This window comes from Ambystoma mexicanum, chromosome 2q (assembly GCF_040938575.1).
Source record: "Ambystoma mexicanum isolate Mex_15411 chromosome 2q, UKY_AmexF1_1, whole genome shotgun sequence".
Taxonomy (NCBI): domain Eukaryota; kingdom Metazoa; phylum Chordata; class Amphibia; order Caudata; family Ambystomatidae; genus Ambystoma; species Ambystoma mexicanum.
The window spans coordinates 1,234,279,231-1,234,304,568 of NC_090924.1; the positions used below are offsets into that span (position 1 = coordinate 1,234,279,231).

At 43.6% G+C, this 25,338-nt stretch overlaps 1 protein-coding gene and 1 long non-coding RNA gene across 2 annotated transcripts in view; one reads left to right on the forward strand and one right to left on the reverse strand.

Moving 5' to 3' along the window:
- THSD7A (thrombospondin type 1 domain containing 7A) overlaps window positions 1-25,338 on the forward strand; it is a 1,346,262-nt gene that overhangs the window by 716,258 nt on the left and 604,666 nt on the right. The gene's annotated exons all lie outside the window — the stretch shown is intronic.
- Window positions 11,331-16,877, reverse strand: LOC138570063 (uncharacterized). The gene is made up of 2 exons (XR_011303394.1): window positions 16,343-16,877; window positions 11,331-11,976 (listed from the first exon to the last, which is right to left on the reverse strand). It is a non-coding gene; the product is annotated as an uncharacterized lncRNA (long non-coding RNA).

Below are 25,338 nucleotides of genomic sequence, written 5' to 3' on the forward strand. Positions count from 1 at the left end.
ACCAAGAAGTAGGTTTGTTTTGCAGAGTTAAAAGATTTATTTGATGAATTAAACAATACATATATCACACTTTTATGAATATGAATAATATACAGCTATCACACTTATTAATATTTATACACTGATCAGCAATGGGTAGTATGACAATTATCAACAATCTCTTTAATCAATATGAGTATGGGTGAGAAGAATAATGTAGCAGAGAATACAACTTTGTGTGGGTTCAATGAAATGCAATGATATGAAATTAATGCAGCACAGAAATAAAACTTGATAGGAATTCAGTCAAAGACAATGTAATCACTCTTTCCCCCTGTTACTACTCAATTCCCCCCTATTATGCAGTATGAAGAGATGGAATGGGGACACACAGGTTTCAGGAATATACAATCAACAATGCAGTTCAATCCCGATTCCCCCAGCAAGCTTAGAGAACAGGAATGATTTTACACAGGTCAAATGCTTCTGAATGTGGTTTGAAATGAATGGGAAAAATGCTAAAAATTGATTGTAATTCGCTAAATGGGATTCAAAACTAGTGGGAGCTGCTTTGGATAGGTTCAGGTAGACACAAGCAATGCTGTTTGAATGACTGGCAGATAAGAAACTGAATTCAGAGGTCAAATGCAAGAAATAGCTTTTTTTATATGGAATGAAATTGAGCCAAATGCAAAATCGCTGCAAATTTTTCTGGGTGTGAGAAATGCGATTACAGAAAAACTATAAGGAGTTGGAATGCGGTTCTTAGTTTGTTTGAAAGCTGAGGATGTTAGCTTCAATCTGACATTTACATGTCCTAGCATGTACGGTTTAAAAGTTACAGAGTTTGTAGTAAAGGTCGATTTTTCTCAAAAGAGTCAAGATTTCAAAATGAAAGATGCGCTTTGGAATATTAGGAATAAAGATTTCTTAACACTAGGGAGTCTATGTAGCCGCAAACTACACAACAGCACAACCACCGATCCAGAGGCGCCCCCGGATGGTTTCTATCTGCCTGAGATGCTTGCCTTTCTCCAGCAAATATATATTAGTGCAAAAATGATTATCACTACAATTATCACAGGATTATATGGATTAGAGAAGGATTCAGGATAGACAAAAGAGATTCTACAAGGCAGTTTTGGATATGTTGGAATGGGTTGGATAGGATTACTTAAGGTTAAGAGATTTGCTATGGACAGTTCTATGATAAATACTCACAACTATGGTTTGGAATGGCCCGTCAAAGATCTGGTCAAAGGTTTGGCTGGAATTCGCTCGCCATCGGACCTGATTCAGGGCACCTGGACTCTGCACTCAGCACTCTGGATCGGATCTGACGGGTTGGTTCTGGGTTCCAGTTCTTCTTTACTGGTCTGGATCTCTGGGTTCTGGCAAGGGTTCTTGGCCAGAAGAAGCAAAACAGCTCAGCCAGGCTGTTGGATTAGTTGTGCCCCTTGGAAGTTTAGGGGTTAAAATCAGGTTGCAAGATTTTAAAGGCCAGCTGAGAAGGGTTCAGATTTTTGGATTGGACCTTTTGCTTTAGGGTTCTGGAGTCTGGATATGGGTTCTAGAGTCTAATTTGGGTTCTTCCTGCAGAGCGCTTCGCCAGTCGATCAGTTGATGGGTGAATGTGGGTGTGTGTCCATGTGCCCTCAACAGTCCCTATTTATGTATTTCCCTAGGGGGTGGGGAGGCTGATTATACTAAGCCCACGCTCTAGGAAACTGATTGGTCTAAGTATTCCCTCTCTCCTGATTCGAGAAGGAAACAGTGTGTCATGATGTGTCATGTTTATGGTCCAGGCAGAAAAAACTCCCCTTTGTGTCTAACCAGAAAATCAATTTTTCATCAAATAAAAAAAAAACATATTCACAATATCCCAAACTTGCTAATATTACATATTTACATTACAGATTAATTAAGGCACGTGTCTTTCAAAGTCCCATCTTCTGGAGAGCTTTGGCTCACAAATGACAGTTTTTTGCACTTTTGGTCGGTTACGCAGTGTCAGTTTTGTACCAATTTTTTCACATACATGCACATACCATCTGGGCATATTCCTGTAAGTTTTCATATTTTTAACATTATAACAGCTGCTACAAAGTCTACATTTTGATAGTTCTGTCTCTGAATATCGCACAAATTCCAGAGTAGTTTTTACTTGTGAGCAACCTTTTCATTTTAATAACCTCTAAATTCCATATTTTTACCAGTTCGGCACAATTTTCTATAAGTCTTTTTCTCAAACATATATTTTCTCCAGTTTAAAATCCACATTTCAGTCTGGGCCCGCCTCCAAGGCTTGGCTGAGCCAGAGAGTAACTTGAGCTTCTTCCTGCCAGGGCTGGTTTCTATTGACGGCCCAAATTAGCATTTCCTTTCAGTTCAAGGGAGTCCTTTGTCTCCACTCAGAGCAACAGGCCAAAGTCCCCCTCCCAGTTCCTTTCACACCTGCCTGTCAGATCCGCAGCAGAGCACAGAGGAAAAGATTCCTTTGTTTGGGAGAAGGTGTGGAATGTCTTTGAAGCTCAGTGTAGCTGGCTTTAACTTTTTAACACAATGTTTAACATAGTCTTGTCCTAAAATACAAATGACATTTTTAACACATATATCCACCAATCTCTTATTTCCAGCCTTTTTAAAATATAGTTTTGAATTATATCCAACTCTATTGCTTCTGATAGCAAGTCTTTCCTTTTCATACTATGATTTCAATGTATCAGTTCAGTTCAAATGACAGGTTTAAGTAATCAGACACAGGCGAGTAGCGGTGCAGTGTTCCCATTTTTGACATATTCTCCCAAGCAAGCATCTTTAAAGGTGGATTATCTTCTGACAAATATGTTTCTGCTGACATTGTGCTTAGGTGAATTTGTTAAATAAATTGATGTTGAACACCCAACAAGGATGCTGGATCTTTTGTGATGTTTCAGAACCATGATTTTTTGTACTTTTAACAGACAAGGAAAAACAGATTTTTAAAACAGCTTTCATTTCCCTTGCAATGCAGCATTGCTTTTTCAAGTGGTTTCAGGTTACTCTGTGGGTAGCCCAATGGAGGGTTTTGGCAGTGGTCTCCTGTGTTACCACTGACATAGGCAAGAGTGTATTGGCGGCATATTTTTCAGGTTCTCCTGCGCACTTCTGGGTGATTTTTAGCCAGCATGCTTTCTGGCGGCCATTCAGTGGTTTCTGATACAAGCAGTGCACAGTAATGTTGCAGGGCATGGACTAGTGGGTTAACACATCCCACAGTATAAATAGCTGGGGGTTGCTTCACAAATCCCACATAGCATAACAAGGCTGAGAGTCCCTTGGCACTGTTGTAGGTCATTTCTCACTGGCAATTGCGTTGCAGAAAATGATGCCACAAATCACACATTTGAATCTGCAATTCATTTTTGTCAATGGAGTACTTTTTGACTCTGTGCTACTTCTGGTGCACCGTTCAATCTCCACTGACAGGTGTTTGTTTTATGTAATATGGGCCAAATCTACAACAGCTTTTAATGTTCAAGACTTGATAGCATGCTCTGGTTATTTGTGTTTTCTTAGAACCATTAGTGGTTGGCACACAATCATTATTGGGGAACAGCCCTTCCATTATACAGCATGTGTAAGTCAGGACACTGTGAATGACAGAATTATCTCCTACTGTCTGCAGTGACAGAAGCCCTGCAACCCCTTACTTGGTGTGTTGTACCGAGAGGGAGTCTGCATGACCTCTCTCCCTGCATGTCTGAGCATCTAATGTGGGTACTTTACTAATGTGTTTCTATGGGCCATGCAGGAGGCAAGACCCACGAAGGGAAGTGTCAATACATTCCCTTTCTGGTTCCTGCTTCCAGTCTGTTTGCAGACCCATGATATCAGGAGCGGTGATCATGACTGAACAAAAGTTAAGTTATAAAAAGAAGCTCTTTATATGCATGTTTGGGAATTAAGTGTGATTGTGTGTCTGAATGTGAGTGTGCGGTTGTTGTGAGAATTTGTGCCTGTATCAATGGAAGTGTGTTTGAATGATTAAGCACATGTGTGTATTCAAGTGAATGTGAGTCTGTGTCTCATTGGGCCTCATTTTGAGGTTGCCCGTCCAGTAGCATCGGTACGAGTAAACGTGCCATTGCCATTGTTACCGGACCGGCAAACTACGAGGTATGCTCGCGGGTGCCTTTTTGATGACCAGCACCCGCGAGCAGACCGTGTCCGATGCACGGGCACCATTCATGAATGGTGCTGGTGCATACGGCCTCCCCATTCCCATTGAGCCCTATGGGGCTCGAATGGGAATAGGGAGCATTTTTTTCCGGCGCACAGTAATGGGCAATTACCACGGGCATTACAGCCGTGGCAGACCCGGTAATTGCCCATTTCCAATGCGCCAGAAAGAAAATGACTCCAGCAGCAGCTACCGCCGGAGTCATAATGAGGCCCATTGTCTCCTTACAGTGACATTATGGTATTATTGGTAAAGCCAATCTTTGTGTTCTCACGTGGCAATAATATAATTAATTGCAATAACCAGCATGGAGATGTCTTTCGACAGTGGCATTTTGGGAAAATCCAATACGAGTGCGTTCCTACATTGCAGTACTGAATTATATTGATACATCCAGCCTAAACATTACTGTGACATTACTGGCATTATAGGTAATGCCAACAGGAGTGTGTGTTTTCACGTAACATATATTGACAAACCCAGGATGCACTTGTCTTCAAATAGAGACGTTACTGGCATTTTCAGCAATGACAACATGAGTGTGTTCTTTTAGAGGCAAACATATGGAAAGTCAGTGTGACGAATTGCTATTTGTCAAGGGTGTGAATCACCTGGCTTTTTTATTTTTATTAATACATAAAATGATGCAGGTAGTTCCATCTCCAAAAGGCGTAATCTGTTAACTAGATTCCCCTTTTCGTCAACTTCATGACAGAACCATAGTGTACTTGTGTCCCTGCCGCCTCAGTAGCCTGATCCCCGGTGCCTGCTCTACTTGTGGCTCAGAGAAGGTTCAAAGGTCACAAGGTGCCCACTTGACAGCCACAGAGACAGCCAAGTCCCTATAGTACAGAGGCAGCATTTAAGATATGCGCCACTGTACCCCAAGTTATGATTATCATGAGTCACACATGCCAGTGGCAGAGTAATCTCTAAAAATAAGCAGTGCCTGCAATTAGGCGTAATGCGTGGCCCTACTTATGATCATGACCCCCACATCCAAATTGATATTGCACATGTGACAGCTCCTGTGAGCCAGCTCTGCTGCGCAGGGAATGTGAATTAAGTTCAGACAGCCAAGACTTCCAAACAGCTGGACGGAAACCCAGAGGACACAGACTCTCTTTGATCCCCTTTGTGAGCGCCGGAAGCACCTCACCTAGAGACAGCCGCACAGCAGACAGCTGAGGGACGGCCCACAGCTGCATCAAATGACACATTTTCATGGAACTACACGTGCAGCCTCTTGGCATAAAAATGGCCGTGCAAATCCCTCGATCCCTGCGCCACCCGAATCAGGCGTAAAGACACTTGCACATAGGATTTGCAGCGCCGAGGTGGATTTCATGTCGGATTTAGGGATGCGTGTACACAACTGGGGTTCTGATCTGACTTAGACGTGTGCGTATGCAGTGTAGCGGGGTGTAGGAATGGTTTATGGTGGTTTGCACGCAGATTTACCCGAGTCACAAAGTATCATACGCATGTTGTTGGGGTGTCAGCAACAGTTATGGGGGACACTGGGCAGGGTCCCCGGGATGCAGGCCTGCTTGCGGGGGATCCCACGGGAAGCATGCAGAGTTAGCTGTTTTGGCTGTTTAGGCTTTGCGTGGGGGCGTGTCGGGGGAGTTCCGGGCATGACTTGCAAATAAGGTTATTTGTGCTGTAAATTCCATTAATATGGAGGGCGTGCATTTTTCATTCTGCGTGCAGGCTCGCGTAGTGTCGTTATCTCTGCGCGGAAATTGCGGGAGAAATGCGTACTTTTCCATGAATCGGGCCCATAGTAAACATCGTTTTACTATGTCTGTTAGCAGCTTGCATGGCTCGACTTGTATTTCTGTTACATGGAAGTTCAACAGGAGCAAACAATGAACGTGCACATTTTAGCTTCGCATTGTCATCCCGACCTTGTGCATGTAAGCAGTATTTGAATGAAAGTATTTTCCCTGGTTTAAAGATCCATTCAACTAAACATGTAATATTGCACTCCTTGTTCTCATCCGGAACAATGTCAGCCAACATTACATTTCCCTTCTGGATTGCCCTATTTTGCAGACATATGGATTGGTGTTGTGGTGTATATAGCTCCTGTGACTGTATTTTGTTATTTTTTCCAGGTTGGAAGTGATTTGTTGTGCCCATGCCGCTTCTAGCGCTTCTTAATTTAAGCGCAGATGAGTAGCATACATAGGCGCTACATCTCTCAGTGGTCTGTGTGTGAGCTGCAGGAAGCAGTGAAATCCCAATGGTGCAATTGTAGCAGCTATCGTTGTGCTCTTGGCTGCATAAAATGTGCACGCCAATCCGAAGATTAAAATTAGTGCACATCGCGCGTCTGGAATCTGGGATCGGTGCCACTATTCTTCAATGCACCGGCTTCAGAAGTAAATCGTAAAGAAATGTCTGGCCTGGCTTTACCCCTATGCTACCACGGTCCAATAGGTTTTCTACCCAGTAACAGTATATTGCGCATTTGTGATTAGGCGGATATTTTCTTTTGATTGCTGACATTTGGTAGCAGAAGATCAGAGTTATCACCCTATTTGAAGATGTGCGTTAAGTAATGTGCTGGTTTCCCTATAGGGATCATGACCTGCGGTCATCATCCCCTCCTCTAATCTGCCACATTCCTCCCGGAGTTGTGTTAGAAAAACTTTATTTAAGCTTTTGGCAATTTTGAACGATTCAACAATAGCAAATAACACATATATACCAACATACAAATCACTGCCACGTGCCAATTCCCCAATAGGTATGGGTTAGTTCCATAATCCATTACTCATCAGTGGTCATATTCTTGAAATGTGCATCCCCTTTGCACTGCGGGGGCTGCTGGCTGCACAGTGGTTATGAAGAATGTGGGAGTATAACTTGCATTAGCAATTCCAGGCCCGCTTCTTTTGAGGGAAAGCATAGCAAATAACGTGCATTCTTCCTTAGTTAACAGACCATGGGATTGACAAATGACCTGAGACACAAATAGGTTTGAAAAAAATACTTTATTCAATTCAAACACAAGGGTTGCAATACTCCCTCCCTCTCTCTCTCTCTCTCTCTCTCTCTCTCTCTCTCAGACTCTCTCACCCCCACACACCACTCTCTAACACATCCTCTTCTTTTCCATGCATGCCCTCTGTCTGTCTCTCTACTCACAACACTGTCTCATATGCAACCATTCTCTCCCACACATGGACACACCATCTCTCCATCACACATCACCACTCTCCTTCCCGTGTGCACACATACTCCTTCCCTGCTACACAATCTTCCCTGTCACACACATCCTCTCTGACACACTCTAACTCTCTGCTACACTTCCTGCTCTGCTACATGACATCTTCACTGCCACAGAGACACACCCTCTCTCCCACACCACCCACACACACCAGCCTACCCACACAGACAGTTCCTCCTGCACAGCCCTTCCCTGCCTTGCACAACCTCTCTCTCTCTCTCTGTGCCCCCCTCTCTCTCTCTCTCTCCCTCTCTCTCTCTCTCACACACACAAACAATCCTCCCTGACATGCACACCATTCTTCCTACAGGCACCGCCTCCGCATGCACACATACTCCATAGCTCTCTGTCACACGCACACACACAGCTCTCTCACACACACACACACTCACGCAAACACTCTTCCTTTCCCTTTAGCTGCAGCTTCCCTAGCTCTAGTGCGCATGCACCCTAGGTCTCTAGCATGCAATGCAGCACTAAAGTCATTCAGCGCTCCAATTATTTTGACCGGAATCCAACTACATTTGCGGATATTTTTTTGTGTAAATGGTAGGCCTCACATTTGCTATTATTGGGCTTCTCACTAGAAGCCAGGTGTCTCCCTCTAGTCAAGTAGAACAAGGTGACAGACAGCTCATGATGTCGAGTGGCACCACGCAGCCTTTCTATTTGTTGTAGCTGTTCTATGTAGGCCAAATAGTTGTGTTGATCAATGTCCATAATTCTTGAAAGTACAATTGCAAAGCCCAAAGAAGATGTTTTAAAGCAGACATTAAAACATGCACAGTGGCAAAGCATACAACAATAGATATACATGTTTTTAAAACATTGACATCACTGTGATCAGAAGTATTTTTTTATTATGTCTGTTACTAACGTTAAGTGTCTTGAAACACTAACTTGCAGACATGTTTGGAACATCTAAAGTAGTTACTCATATGCAGGGCCCATGCATTTACCTAATACATTCCTTTACATGTAAAATGCTATAAACAACCGAGGAATCCAACACTGTTGCCAATGCGTGTTTCATGTGTTACATCCACTACACAACCAATTGTAAATTGCATGTGTTTTATCCCATTATTTTCATGAAATATGATGTTAAATGCATCGTTAATACCCATCAGCACCCTGAGAGGCGCAGTCCACCAATGAGAAAGCTCGGAACGCGGGCTGTATTCACTAAGGAAAGCACGCGTTTCAAGCATTCTCATTGGCGTCGGGCGCTTCCCTTCCCTGCTCCCCATTCTCCGTTTAGCCCCCATGTAGTTTCCGACACTGGTGCTAATGGTGTCCTTTTTTGAAAAAGGAATACAAAATATGTGAAACTTACCTTTGTGGTGTGGCTCGGCTTCAGCAGTGCTGCTCTTCGGGAAGTCCTTTGTCCATGTTGATGACATAGCAGTCATAACATGGAAAATGAACTTCCCTGACAGCACTGCCAGAGTCAAGCTGCATCACAAAGTAAGTTTCTTACTTAAAAATAAAAAAAACAAAAACATTAGCACTTGTGTAGGCAAACTACATGGGTGCTGATGGCGATATTCACAGAGGAGACGGGTCGACCCTGTCGGTAACGGCACTGCCACCCTTGTTAAGTGACCCTCACTTTGTCCGGGCACTTAACTTGGGCAGTGGGCCACTACCGACCGCGTCGGCCCACCACCTCGTTTCGTATTGCCCCATTGCAAAAAAATGTATCTGGTGGGAGGAACCCAGCAATCCAACTGCAGTGTCAGACCTCATCGGGTAAGTCACTCTTGGCGCAGGAATCAGGCAGGTAAGTATAAAAGGAAAGTTTGTTTATTGGTTACAGGTCTTGAGATAAGTGCTTAACAGGAGAGCGTCATTGTAGTCTCCACTCAGTCCTAGCTCCCATCCTGCAGTCTACTCTAACAGTCAACCCTAAAATCTGGAGGTTCCTCAGGCTCCATGGCCCACAGGATGTTCCATTAGTTATTATCAACGCACTTATCTCAATACACCATCCTTTGTTGGTTGAGGTGCTCACGCTATGCTAGGCCACACGTGCATTCTTGAAAAATAGTTGCACCTCTGTAATGAAAAAAATGGCACTTGCTAGGACTCTCCTACCTTGATGATCTTTCACAGATTACTGCTGGTACTTGGGGGCCTGGTTAGCGCAACCTAAGGTGCCGCAAGTTTACATTGGGAATATGGCCTCAAGCCCATAAACAAAGTAATTGCTAGCAAACCGCGGATGTACTGGATTAGTCTCTGGCGGACACCAGAATTAACCAAATACAAAGACTCAATGCGCAGCCTATTAAGTACCCCAGGCTCTAGTTCATTAGCATGGCCCAGGATTCTACGCAAAGGGCTTCAGAATCTGGGTATGGGGACTGGGGACTGTCTGGGACAAACCGGAGGAGGTAACTGCGAACATAAAGGCTCGATTTACAACAAAGCACCACAAAGCCATCACAAAACAGATGAAATGTGCTTGTCTTGTGCTGAAGACGGGTGCCCCTTACATGATGTCAAAAACCGCTGAGGGATCTAAATTGTATTTAGACTGTGTATCACCTGATTATACCAGGAGTTTATACATTCAGTTTCGTACTAACACCCTCAAAGTGGCCGAGTATACGGCGATGTGTTCAGCCTTAGCCGAGACGAGATGCAAAGTGTGCGGCAGCTCTGAAGAGTCAGTAAAACACTTTCTATTATTCTGCTCGGCTACTCAACCCTACCAAAAAAATCTGGATTGAAAGTGGATTGCTACTGGATTTTCCCAAACATTTAAATCCTCTTTAAATCCTCTTTAACTCCAGAAACTCCCATTGTACTCAGTGGATTGCTTTTGGATTCCTTTTGGCTTCATGCACCCTGAAATATGTTAATTAGCAATCCTCAGTGGAAAACAATCCAAGCAATCCAATCCCCAAACAATCCACTAAAAATCCAAAAACAATCCAATCCCCAAACAATCCACTAAAAATCCAAAAACAATCCAATCCCCAAACAATCCACTAAAAATCCAAAAACAATCCAATCCCCAAACAATCCACTAAAAATCCAATCCCCAAACAATCCACTAAAAATCCAAAAACAATCCAATCCCCAAACAATCCACTAAAAATCCAAAAACAATCCAATCCCCAAACAATCCACTACAAATCCAAAAACAATCCAATCCCCAAACAATCCACTAAAAATCCAAAAACAATCCAATCCCCAAACAATCCACTAAAAATCCAATCCCCAAACAATCCACTATAAATCCAAAAGCAATCCAATCCCCAAATAATCCACCCCCAAACTATAAAAATCCAAAAGCAATCCAATGCTCAATCCAGCAAAAATCCCAAAACAATGCAATCCCCAAACAATCCTATAAAAATCCAAAACCAGTGCCATCCCTAAATAAATCCAAAAGCAACAGATTACATCTGGCTTCCTTTTGGCTTAATGCACCCGAAATATGTTATTTATAAATCCTTCCTCGTAGAAATCCAAAAGCAATGCAATCCCCAAATAAACCTTTTGAAATTCAAAAGCAATTAATGTAGTCACCAAATAATACTTTACAAATAAAAAAAACAAAGCAATCCTCAAAATATCCTTTAACAATATAGGCATTGTTTCGGTTTATGAGCTGGACTTTTTTTTTTAGGAGTTTAACAAAAATAATGTTTACTATAATCCTGAAAAGAAATGCTTAAAAACACATTTGGCTCACCTTGTTGAATTGGGCTTTAAAAGCGTCACTGTGACTTAATTACTACCTATTTCACAGTGTTGCATTTTGAATTGCTTTTATAACAATAGTGATGACTTATTAGGTCACAGTCATTTAGGTAAAATGGCCATGAAAGTCAAGACCATTTAATGGCATATTAACTATATTTAAAAAGAAGCAACACATTTTTTTTCTTCCCACTATATTTATTAAAAAGAAGCAGAGGTTCAATCGGACACTGTGTACATAGCACAAAAACACGACTGTAGCAATCCCAAAAACGGGTGCTTACAATTTTAAAATAAAGGGTGAGAGGGGACCCAGAACCAGTCAGGTGGGATCCAGCCCAGGGAGCAAAGGTGAGAGGGGACACAGAACCAGTCCAGGGGGGTCACACGAGTATACAGGCCCAGCCCAGGGAGCAAGCAAGTCGGTGGGGTCCAGCCCAGGGAGCAAGGGTGAGGGGAACCAGAACCAGTCCAGAAAGTCACGAGTATCCAGGCCCAGTCCAGGGAGCAAGCGAGTCCGGTGGGGCCCAGCCACGGGAGAAAGTGAGTCAGGTGGGGTCCAGCCCAGGGAGCAAGGTTGAGAGGGGACACAGAACCAGTCCAGGGAGTCACACAATTATCCAGGCCCAGCCCAGAAAGCAAGTGAGTCAGGTGGGGTCCAGCCCAGGGAGCAAGGGAATGCCCAACTACACTGGTGTAGAAAAGACCAGGTCTGGCTCCTTCTTCATCCGGTAGTTCCCAATTTTATCTTGAAGGACTTTTCTGTACTCGGATGCAGAGAGTATTGGAAAGCCCATTTCCCTGGCTTTAACATGGATAAATTCTGAAATGCAAAAAAAGATTTGTGTAAAATGTTTGATAAGAGCAAGCAAAGTACAACTAGTCGCCGCTATAAACTTTATGAAACATAGCAACTAGGATGCAGGCTATGTGAGCAAAGCGGTTCATGATACGATCGTATATTTATATATCGTCTATACACAATGTGTTTCAAAGCGCTTCAAGGCAAGGGAGGGAACAAGGGAAAATACAATGACATTCTTACATGCCATGAACAGTAAGGATGTGAAATTAACTATTGTACTCGGCCTGACGACAATTCAGATTGTGCTAAGACATAGATATGATATGGCATTTATAACGCGCCTATACATAAGTGTTTCAAGGCATGACGAGGCAAGGGAGGGGAAACTGAGGGAAGACAGACTACTAGGCCAGGTGACATTGAGATTGCGCAGGGGCAGGGGGAAGGGGAAAAGTGCATGGAGGGGGAGGGAGAGGGAAGTGTGGAGCAGAGGAGAAACGGATAAATAGAAAATAAATAAATAATAAAGGCAACAAACAGTGGTAGTGCAGCCAACAAGTGGCAAGTGCTGGGATAAGACAGCAGACAGGGTGTGTCTGATAAATGCATAAAGATAAAGGGCGGGGGGGCTGTATGGGTACAGATACAGACCCCAGTGCAAGGGGTGGCCCAGAGGCAGTGCGAGTGGGTGGCAGGGTGAGCAGGTACCAGGACTGGTCTAGATACCTCATCAGGTGTGACAGGGGAGAGGAAGGAGAGAAGAGGGGGGGCCCAAGAGATCAATTGTGAAGCAATGTGCGCACCAGCAAAATCAATCTCTAGTGTTCCATGTGAGAAAACAGTCAGGAAATGGATATCTTCACACATGACACATACGCGCCAAACTCACTTCCCACCCAAGTTACCTTGGAATTTAGGAGGGATTGCAATGTGTATAATTTACAACGGCAACTGCCATTTCAATTGTATTCATTGCAATCCAGCACTTTGCATTTGAATAGTAATGGTTTGGAAAGATCCTTTGGTATATTTGGTCCCTGCGTTTATGTTAATCTCTTCTATTGTGGCATATTTGAGTTAAGGATGCTGTGTTTAAAATATTGCTTTACTCTAACACCTGATTAATATTATCATCAGATGTATATGTACATAATTTATTAACATTGGACTGATACAAGTCTGGGTTTGCCCTGAGCCCGAACCTGCGTTTGCAGATTATGCACAACTGTTTGAGAAAGTGCCCAACTCAATGAGCTATCTTATTAAATTGTCAATTGCCCCATCTAATTCATCAAGATGATGCATCCCTTGCATAAACTCTCTACCAAGAATGTTGTCCAGTGTTTTTTTCTGACTGTTGTGTTGTAGATTTATTTAAGAAACTCTTGGACAAACTTGGCATAGACAGTGAAAATGTGCAGAAATGCTCTCTTTTTTTTTTTTTTTTTTTTTTTTTTAGGAACCATTGCGACAATGCGCATACTGCATTAAAACTAGGAATTGCATTTTGTCGTGTTTCCATGCTGATAGTTTTCTTTAAAAGATGATGCTAATATAATATTTAATTATATTGACTAGAGATGGTTTGGATGTTATGCTTGTAACACAACACAACATCTGCCACTGCTGTGTCCAACAGTGTGATTCCACTGCAGTAGAAGAGTTGCCTATAGCCAGCATAAATAATGGTATCTCTATTTTTTTGTAGAGTAATAAATACCGCCCAAAAACAAGCACTGGCAATGCCAATAGTTTGGGGTTTTGTGTAGGCTTGGAAAGGCAGTTGCCAGGCAGGCACTGCTTTAGTGGCATTAACTGGCTATCAGTGGTAGCAACTGCAAAATGGAGCGAGCATCTGTGCATATAACAGTAGTGCCTGGCAAATGCCTAATACTTATACACGAGCCAAAACTGTTGGCTTTGCCAATGCTTGTTTTCAACAGAACCACATATAGTGCTTATAAATTGAGTGGGTGGGGGCAGACCTGGTTAAGACATTTTTATTACACCAGTGGCCCGTTTATAGCTTCAATTAAGGGGATCCAAGGAGTGTGTGTTTGGGCAGAGGTGGGTGGAAATGTTCCTTGTGGCTTTAATTTTCACATCCTGAATGGTAAACTATAAGTCCCAGAATGCAAAATAATGTCAACCTGAAAAATCTCTTTAACCCCACTGTATTTTCAGCGATTTAAGACATGCAAGAAGTTGTGTAATAAACAAACGTAGATGTGCAGCTTCTTTGTCACAAACTTCCATTTGAGTTCTAATTGTCCTATTATGCACATGAAAGGCACTGCCACTGAAAAAGATACGTGTTTGCAACCTAAGCACCTCAATGACCTGCAGAGCGTGTGCGTGTGTGCCTAGGGAAACTGGCAGTGGGCACTATATAACTTGGTGACAGTTAGGTTCTATGGGACCTTCCATCACCTTTCCCCTTCTGGTATACAAAATATACAAAATAAATGTGTTTCCTTGCAAAGAGGTGCACCAAGCTTTTAACCTAAGAGGATTGGTTTTCCTTGTTTGGAGGTCTTGCCTTACAGGTTTAAGGATGTGTGGGTTAGGGAGGGGGTTAATTACAAAACGAGAAAGAGAGTCTTAGGGCCTACCAAACCTTCAATAAAAAGCTTTAAACTGCCTGAGAGAGTTGGGGTGATTTCTGTGCCATTTGTGACGATCCCTAACCGGGCCAAACTTTCTAACCTCTTCTAACCCTGACCCACCCCTCCTTGTACTTCTCTACCCTATCCATCCTTCGTCACGCATTGCTGTCCCATCCCTTCCCATTCCCACTGTTGCTCGAGTATGCTTTACTATTCTCTATGCACCTACTCCACCCCTCTACACCATACCCCTCTCTAAACCATCCAATGTCACCTCATCCCACTTAACCACACAATCTGCCTCTCTCACCTTCTGTTCCACACTACCATGCCCACGTACCCCACCTCACCCATATCTACCAATACCAATCGAAGCTCAGGGGTCACATAGATAGGCTTTTGGTTATCAGCCCACACAAGAAGTCTGATTGTGCATGCTGCAACGCTATGCGGCAGTAACCAATCAAGGTGGCTATTTCCGCAGCAGTGGGGCAGCATGTTTGGTAGAAGCATGCATGCACCACTGAAGAAAATGCACCACGTATTGTCCCTCGAGAACAGGCATTAGACTGGGGGCCGAGGACCTGGAAACCTCTCCTGCTGTCCAGGCACTATACAAAAGTTCAACAAGTGAATAGACTGAAACTTCGAGGGGTGCAGCGGGGCGTGGGTAAAGAGGCAGATCGTGTCTTCCTACGCAGTCATGCTGCAATTGTTAGCATTTCGGTGGTGTTCACTTCACAAGCTGCTAACACACCGGGCGATCGTAGGATTTCTTTGGCTGCTGTTGGCTATACCTTTCCCCCCACACACATAGTTCATTCTTTTATGTGAACGTGCTCTGTTCTGAAATGGTGTCCTCTCCCGTGAACCTGCTCGGTTTTTAAACAGTCTATTCTCTCTTGCCTGTACAGGGTCTGAACTCTGAAGCAAGTGTTCTGTGTTGTTTTTATCCCCTCTATTATTCTGTTGATTTTAGAGGCGGTTTATATCCTCTGCTTCATGTCTACCTGATTATGCAGCCTCTGTCCTGTTCTGCTATAAACACTCCCGTTATGAATGAGGAAATATAAGGGTTTTCTGGAAAGTTTGCCCTAAAGTCACATACTAAAATTATCATTTACTCCAGTCTTGACGCCGAGTCCAGAAAATGCTAATATTGACTATAGGCTGGATGTGTGGCTCTTTTCTTGTTCGTTAGGCATGCAGAGCTGCTCACAAAACACAAATGCGTAAAATGGCGCACGAGTTATGACGGCTGCTTATTTTAAAAGATTGGAGCTGTGTTTGGAATCACTAGTATTTGTGTGTGCGCAGATATGGCACGAATGTGAATAAAACTGCATACTTAAAAACAAGCAATGCGGCAGGCGGAAAAGCCACCATCCATCGGCGTGGGAAGCAGTAAACCTTGTGGCTGTGGGTGTCTGTGTGCTTGCGAGGGCTGATGACTGAAAAGCTATTGCGGGCAATGCGTTTTGCATTTGCTGAATTTTCAGGCATGCGAAAAAGTAAATATCCACATGTACACAATTAGCAGTTGCTACAAACCAGGGCATTTTGAGGCGCCATTGATTTGAGATGAAAATCATATTCTCTGAGGCAAAAAAATGAAACAAATTGGACCATTGAAAGAAAGCTGGAAAAATAAAAAACAAAGCTGCATTTATCACGAGTAATTGTAAAGAGACCTCTAGTCACACGCATCGATGTAAACTGAAACATGTGTGTCTGTGTTACCTAACGACGCGAACATAAATAAGCGCGTGGTCACTTACCTTTTGTGTGGTATTTATCCTGTTTTTCGAGCCCACCAGCACGGCCGCCGTATCTTCTTCCGCCGCCATTGCTACCCACGTTGCCAGGCCCAACAAAAAAAAAGCTCAATGCCCCTCCAAAACAAGCCGAAAACAGGCCAACTCCCATTGCAATGAGCAGAAAGTAACAGCGCTCACTCAAAACGAAGTGGTTAGGTCTCCAAAGTAAGAAATGCAACAGAATAGCATAGCTATACATACACAGTGCTAAAATAAAAATATTTTACAATAAGCTGCTGCTCACACAAGCAAATTTAACTCCACTCTCCTCAGAAACACTTTTTTTTAAAACACCCTCTGTTATAAGCAGCACAGTTAAATGATATTCTCTATTTATTTATTTATTTAAATTATTTACTGTTCTTATATAGCGCCCAAAACCCTGAGGTGTCAAGGAGCTTTTACTTGCTGATTACAGAGCAAAAGTACATACAATGCTTAAGGTTACAGTATAAGTACATAAAGATTGGAAAATACATGGTGCCAGCCACATGTTGCATGGCAACCGGGAGGGGGGGGGGGCATATAGACACACAGGCGACCAGGGAGAGGTGGGGAGCAAACGGACACACAGGCGACCAGGGAGGGGGGTGGGGAGCATACAGACACACAGGCGACCAAGGGGGGGGAGCATATGGACACACAGGCGACCAAGGTGGGGGTGGGGAGCATACAAACATACAAGCAACCAATGGGGAGTGTTCTGAGGAGCATATGGACACACAGGCGACCAAGGGGGGTGGGGTGGGGAGCATATGGACACACAGGTGACCAGGGAGGGGGGTGGGGAGCATACAGACACACAGGCGACCAAGGGGGGGAGCATACGGACACACAGGCGACCAAGGTGGGGTGAGGAGCATACAAACATACAAGCAACCAATGGGGAGTGTTGTGAGGAGCATACGGACACACAGGCGACCAAGGGGGGTGGGGTGGGGAGCATCTGGACACACAGGCAACCAAGGGGGGATGGGGAGCGTACGGACACACAGGCGACCAAGGGGGGTTGAGGAGCATACGGATACATAGGCGACCAAGGGGGGAGGGGGGTTTGGGGAGCATACAGGCACACAGGCGACCAAGTGGTTGGGGAACATACAGACAGGCGACCAAGGGGGGGGGAGCAGACGGACACACAGGCGACCAAGGGGGTGTGGGGAGCATATGGAAATACAGGCGACCAAGGGGGTTGGGGAGCATACGGACACACAGACGACCGTCATGGACAGGGGTAGACAGGGCCTTAGGAGTTGGCCTTGTTAGGAGGGCCGGCCAAGCCTGCCGGCCTTCCCATTGGGCCAGATGTAGACAGCCCCAGCCAATCCCATATACCCAGCAGCACCGTGCCCAGCATCCTGGTGCAGGCAGTGGAAACGACCATCTTAGAATGGCAAAAATCCATGGACATACGGCAGGTAAAATGCAATGCGGCAACAAACAGAGCGTTATCAAAGCTCAACAGTGTTTAAACATTCTCGCTGATAAGATGTCTATGCAGGCACAATTATTGCAATATTCAACAAAGTCAATGTGCCGATGCGCGCCTCGTGTGGGAGCCCAGTGGTGAGGGGCTTACCTTTGCACGTGCATGCAGGCACAATAGTAGAGAGCAGGGGAAGAAGAAAGTTGCAGTCGCTCTGGCAGCCGCATGTGAATGAAGAAAAAAAGATGACTAAAAGTAGGTGACCTTATTATTACAAAATACATTTTGTTGTGTGTCTTGAAAGCACATTTGCAAACCATATGGAGATTAGGCTCAAATTACTTTTCCTTCTGGTAAATGTAGTTTTTCAGTGAAAATGGGGAGGAGGATGGGGTGGGGCAACTAAAATTGCACTTTCTTTTTAGTGTTACACATATTTCTATAAGGATATGTTTGTCAGCATGGTTTATCATGTGATTTGCACCTGTACCTCTTTTACTGCAATGGGCCTGTCAACTCCTGGAACTTGCTCTGGGTGGACGAGGTCTGGTATCTGTATGAGCAGTCTTCACAGCCTCCACCACACTTGGGTCAGGGTACAACACATGCCAAATACCTCCTGCAGAGGACAACCCGCCATTAATTTTCTGTGAATTGTTTAATTAATTTTTCCTTGTCTCCACTGGGGTCTTGATATCTCCCTTTCCAGTGCAGGGAACCACACAAGGGGACTTTCTGGGTTCATGTGTGGGTTTTTCAGTCCCGATGGTGGCCAATTTGCTATCAGATAAGTGCAATGCTGCATATGCCCGTTGTAATACAATGGGAGGAAAGTGTTCTTAAATGAAGGCTTTATTCCGGCAGGGTGGAGTTTGATTTTGTTCCACCACTAACAAAGAATAGCCACACCCACCCTTGTGTGGCAGTCTTATCCTTTTTTTGTGTTCCCCCATGCAAAAACATAAATCTCTCCCAGTGAATGCTATGCATACATGTCAATATGCCCCATTACGTTTTTAAAGTGCAAGTTTATTCCTGTTTTATTCCTTGCATCCTGGAGCTTGTATTCCCCCATTATAAATCCAGACTCTACGTCCCAGAAAGCAGAATGAAAATATCAGCACTGGACTAAGGTCTCTTGAACGGATGTTTGCATGTATATGGGTGCATAATGGAGATTGCAAAATTGTACACTTTTTTAGACTCTCCGATTTAATAAAAGCGCTGCCCACCACAGCCTCTCTGAAGCTTTGTTAAACTTAATGGAAACCAATTTACTATCAAAAATAATATGTAAACAAACATGTGTGTCTATAGCATGATTCAGAGATTTTTTTAAAATAATGATTTAATGAATGCTCCTGCCGTAGATCAAAGTTGTCACATACAACACACACAGCAAAAGTGTTTACCAATAATAATACAACACAGCATCACAAATAAGAAAAGTGGATCAGAGACCGGACTCAGTCGGGTCAGTATCGGCCATGTGCTAAAAACAAGCATTGGCAAAGCCACTGAAGCCACGTGTAAAACAAGCATTGGCAAAGCCACTAAAGTCACTGAAGACAATGGATAGAGTGCTATTCCTATGGCGGCAAATCCGTATACCCTGAAGATAAAGCTTAGCGACTGGGCATTATTTGATAAAGAAATAGTTAAGTGCAATGGAACTTTTAGTGCACAAATAAAAGTTCCAAAAGAAATAAACTGTGTGACATTTTTAACCACATTAAAATCCTAAATAACGGCAAACAATGTTTAAACTAGGTAAACATTCCAACATTTAAATGCAGTAAACATGTGTGCCTAGAGTTACTGGATTGTTTTTACTGAGAAACAAGTTGGAAAAAATCAAAAATAAATCTTCCAATGTAAGACCAAACAATCCTTGCTGGTAAAACAATACAAAATAAATGCGGTAAAAATGTGTAGTGTTGCTGGATTGTTTTTTATTGAGAAACAAATTGAAAATAATCCCAAAATAATCCTCACTTTAAAATCAAACAATCCTTGCTTGTCAAAAAATCCAAAATAAATCCAGTAAAAATGTGTGCCTGCCAATTAGTGTTAGTGGATTGTTTTAACTGAGAAACAAGTCAGTAAAAATCCAAAATAAATCCTGTAAAAATGCGTGCCTGCCAATTAGTGTTAGTGGATTGTTTTAACTGAGAAACAAGTCAGTAAAAATCCAAAATAAATCCTGTAAAAATGCGTGCCTGCCAGTTAGTGTTAGTGGATTGTTTCTACTGAGAAACAAGTCAGTAAAAATCCAAAATAAATCCTCCAACCCAAGACAAATAAATCCTTGCTTGGAAAAATCCCCAAAAAATCCAAAATAAATCCCAAAAAAATCTGCAGCTTGAAAACAAGCCAGAAGCAATCCAAAAACAATCCAAAAAGTGGATTTCTTTTTTACTAGGGAAGTCTGGGAAAGCGTTACTTATTGCCAGTACTTCGAGCGAAAGACATCAGAACAGATCCGGCCATAGAGTTCTGTAAGAATCCACTAGATGTGAACTTACCCTATTATATTGTAAAATATGTACATAGGGCCTGGTTACAGAGGGAAAAATATGATGGAAATGTCTGTGTGTTGGATTACTTGTAATTTTAGTTTGTGAATGATACCAAGCCTGCCGAAGCTAGGCTTTTATACTGTAGTTTTGTAATATGAAACGACGATCTTCTGTAAGATGTTCATAATGTGATATTTAATTGTTTTTATGGTCAAGGCGGACTAACGCTATGTAGAACATCAACTGCTGTATTCCACAAATAACAGCATGTGGTCGCATGTCACGATATTTACTGGACTGTCAGGACACTGTGATCATAAGCACACGGGTGCAATTATAAACAATTCAGATCCTTCTGAATGAACAGAACACACACCTATGCTGTGCCATGCTTTTATTTGGCTCCTTGAGACCTTAATAAAACACCGGAAATGACTGAGCCCGACACAGGTAGCCCTCGTCGCTGCCTCGGTACACCCCCTTTCTGCGCCGCCGTTTCGCCGCTGGCCGGTTCGGCACGGCCAGTTGGCACGCAGCAGCCAGTTCGCCGCGGCCATTTCGGCGCGGGAGCCTTTCTGGCGCCGCCGATTTGGCGCGAGGAACATTTGGACGTGGCTGACATTGCAGCCACGTCTAAACTTCCTCACGCCAAATTTAAAAGCAGAATTATTTTCAAATGCAGCACGTTGACGGGAAATGTGCCTGACAACGTGTTGCATTTGAAAATAATGTGGGGTCAAGTAACTGGCAGAGTTCTCGCCTGAGCCACTACCATAGACCTGGCGGATGGTTTCCATAGTGACATGACCAAACAACTCGCTAGCCGCGGCTTGCAGCATACACGCCGAGCGAATTTCTGCCATTAGAAAAGTCACTGCGACTATACTATAAAGCATTTGCGCAATTAACATTAAAAAATACTGTAAAGCATTTGTGCAATTTACATAAAAAAATACCGAACCACGCAAAAATATGAGAATCTCCCCAAACCCCCCTCCCCCGCGCCAAAACATCCCCGCGGCAAACGTCGCAGTGCCGAACTGGGCGCGCCAAAATGGGCGCGCCCAAATGGCTCCCGTACTGAATCGGTCGCCGCGAATCGGCCCGCGCCGAACTGGCCGAGCCTAATCTTCCTGCTCCGTCGCTGCCTCGCCATAGTCTTCGCCATTTGTGTTTGACCGACCCCGCCAGCTGAGAACGGAACATCACAGTCAAATCAACCGCTAAAAAGGGAATTCAATCAGAGAGGTTCGAGGTGCATTAAATATACATCTCTGTTTCCCTTGCTCTCTGCATTACACCAGGAAGGAAGCCATTATTTTACAGTCTGGGAATAAGTGCTGCGATTGAATTGTGTTACTATAAACCAAGCACTAAATCAGATCAAGCCGACACGCGAATCCTCCTTTGCACTCACTGCTGAATCATTAAATAGTTGTAAATTTAATTATCTTGGGCCTCTGCTTAAACCTGAGGTCTCTTGCTTCACAATTAGGCTCACTTCACAGTGTTTGCGAAGGTGTTAGGTATAATTAGGTTTGGTTGTGTGTTCAATTTGCGGGAAAATGGCCGTCATTACCATATTTGGAAGGCAAGACTGTCGTGCAGTGTCACCTTCGGGGCGTGTTAGTTCACATAGTCGTGTCTCAATGCGGTGCGGTAATAAAGGCCCACATCTGGCTGAGTAAATCCATCGCTTGTATTGCACCGATCACGGCAAGTCTAACAACATTAAATTACAATAACAAATAACATGGTCGAGCGGTTACAGTAACAATTCCCTCGGGGTTCTCTGCCCTGATTGGCTACCACTCTGACCCCCAAAGGTGAGAGGTCACACTTGAAACGCAAAGGCGCATGCATCACAAATGTTTGTAGTGTTCAGTCTTTGGTGTTTGTACATTTGGAATCGAAGAAAAACTGGCCGGAAATGACAAGTGTGAAAACACCATGTTTTTCCCAGCGGAGTTGTAAACTGCTGCCTTTATTTCCTTTTAAGTGTTAATGTGCAAACACGAGGGTCCCTGAAATGACGTTGGTCTAATTGAGGATCCATCGTTCTAATTCAGAAAAATTGACACAATGCTCCTTTGCAAGAGTAAGGAATATGTAATACTGCTTCCCTCAGAGAAACCCACTTCACAAAATAGCTGCAATTCTTGTGTCTGCCGAAATTACAGGCCCCCAGGATGACAATGAAAAAAAGAACCTGATGACAAAATAGTCTTTCGTCACACATTTCAAGATGAACAATCGATCAATCTTTGCTTCTGAAGGCCAGAGATGGATGGGTTGGAAGAATCAATGGGGGCTCTTCTCTGTCATCAGTCACTGCTAGATACTTGACGCTCACACAAAGGGTGGTTATTTAAAGGGCAGAAGCCACGTGGTTGAAGGTCAAGCAGCGTGTGTGCTGTGCTTGCTGAAGGGCAGCTTGAATATGGGGGCCTGAGGACAACTTAAATATGCAAAAGCAATTGCGCCCGTTGGTTACCATCAAAACATTGCAGAGAGTCCCCGCCCGCCCCTACCCCTACCACGCCACGCTCGATAAAGTTACTTATTAGTGTATCCACTGCAACACCCTTTGCTCAGCGCAACATTACTTCCTATCTAGGCTTCACCTTTAGAAAAGCTGTACATGCATACATGACCCATGATGGGACCTTTGAATGGGGAGCTGGACAGGCATGTTTTCAGTTGGATGCACGAAATATGACCTTGAGGCTTGAGTCTGCAATTATCTTGATTATTTGAATATTTGGTGTTATTTGCGCTGCTTCAATCCTAGAATCCTTTTGGGAGGTGGCCTGGACTCACCACCGTCTGTGGTTGGATTCCCTGTTGGAGAGCGCATTGATTCCTCTAACCCTTCTTTCCCTATTCCAGAAGTCAACCAGGAGTGGCAATTTAATGACAAACACCTTCCGGAACGTGTCAGAAGCATCTTTGCACATGCAATTGTTTCTTTATGTCACATGGCACTGCTATTGGAATTATCTTGTTTGTATGTGCATTCGCCATGATACAAATCATGCAATGTAACAAATGTAATGTAACACTGCAACAACATTTCCTTTGACATTGGGCCTCATTCTAAGTATGGTGGCAAGGTAACAATGGCGCCAGTAGTGCTACCAGCACTGTTGCTACCGTACCGCCATACTACGAGCTGTGCTCACGGGTGCCTGTTAGCCTTCCAGGTCTGACCTGGCAGGCAGAGCGGCACCCGAGAGCACTGCAGGTTGGATGCACCGGCACCGTTGTTAACGGTGCCGGTGCATCCGACATCCCCATTCCCATTGGGCCCTATTGGGCTCAATGGGAATGGGGATGTACCGGTTCCGGCACCCACGAAACGACAAACACTCGATCGGGTGGGGCCGGAATACCCCAGTAATTGCCCATACGCGAATGCCGGACCCGGTTGCAAGTTTGGAGGTAGCCTTGCCGGTTTTACACTACAACCTCGTAATGAGGCCCATTAACTCGAACCCCTGAAGAGAAAACAAAATCATGTGCTGATTGCGAAGGGAGCGCCACTTCTTTTTCTGGCACAACACATCTTTCTGATAAGAAGCCTGTGCATATTGAATTCATTGCTGCTAAATACCACCCCTGAAAATCCCAACCTAAGGACGAACCAAGCTATTCTGAGGGAATGACTGTGCACATTTACGTATAATGCCTTAGCAGGACAAATCACTTTTAATCATGACTGACTGATAAAACAAATCTCTCTCTTTCACTTTCGCTCTCTCACACACAACCACAAACACACATGCAAAAACACTAATTCACACATAACAATGTCCTTGAACTATAGACTGACACAAATATCTTTCAAACAATACCTTGGCTTTACCTGTGTCTCAAGCTAAACCTGGCAAGACCCGGGAAGAAGCTGTCTTGAAATGATGGGAGTCCCAGTCCACTTGAGGGACTTCAGATCCGGATGGCAATGCATTACGCTCAATAAGGATCATGAGCCCCGTCCTGTGGATAAACAAAAGAGGTAATGGCTGGAATGTTTAGAATTAATCTTAAACTCTGGTACTGCTCTTGGCAACCTTCCAGACCATCGCTGTTCACCTGACAAGCCATTAAAGAAGGGGAAATACCATATGCAAATCAGGCTTGGTCCCACTCCAAAAGGGGCAGTCGAGCTCAAACTGATAGATCACATCCCTTCTGCATGAGACCACAAGCATCCCCAGACATGTTAAGGTATTGTTGGACCTTATCAGTGAGGAGTAACTTGGATCTCAAGTACAGGCAGCGAAGGGACTCATGTCTGGGCATACCCATCCCACTCAGGGTGACTATCGCAAAATAGGTGCTAGCTGGAAGTTTTAGAATTAATCAACCTCTGGCATTGCTCTGGGCAACCCACCAGACAATCATTCTTCGCCTGCCAAGGTATTACAGAAGGGGAAAGACCATATGTAAATCAGGCTTGGTCCCACTCCAAGGGCTAGATCACATCCCTTCTGCATGAGACCACAAGCATCCTCAGACAATAAAAATGGATGTACGAATGACAGTATTATTATTTTTTTTAAATTTGATATGGATAATAAAATGATCCTTTCAAACATACAAAATTTAGATAATTTTCACATATTAAGATATTCAGACATTACAAACATTGTAACATAAAACACTCCAATTTAGTTGCAAGAAGCATCACAATTTGAAATAGATTAATCAGATATGGTGACATATTAAGTTCGAACATTACAACCATTATAACATAAACACACTCCAATTTAGTTGCAAAGACATCACAATTTAAGATAGATTAATCTGATATGTTGAAACATTTCGTTCTGATATAAACACTGAATAGTTTGACTATGGTGATCAAGATGCAATTATAGGTTTATGAAATATTGGGAAAGATTTCATCAAGAAAATGAACTATGGCCACCCGCATTCCCAGATCGGGATAATTTGTCATGGTTGACCACATATTGTTCATAGACATATGATTATATCTCTTTAGATTACAT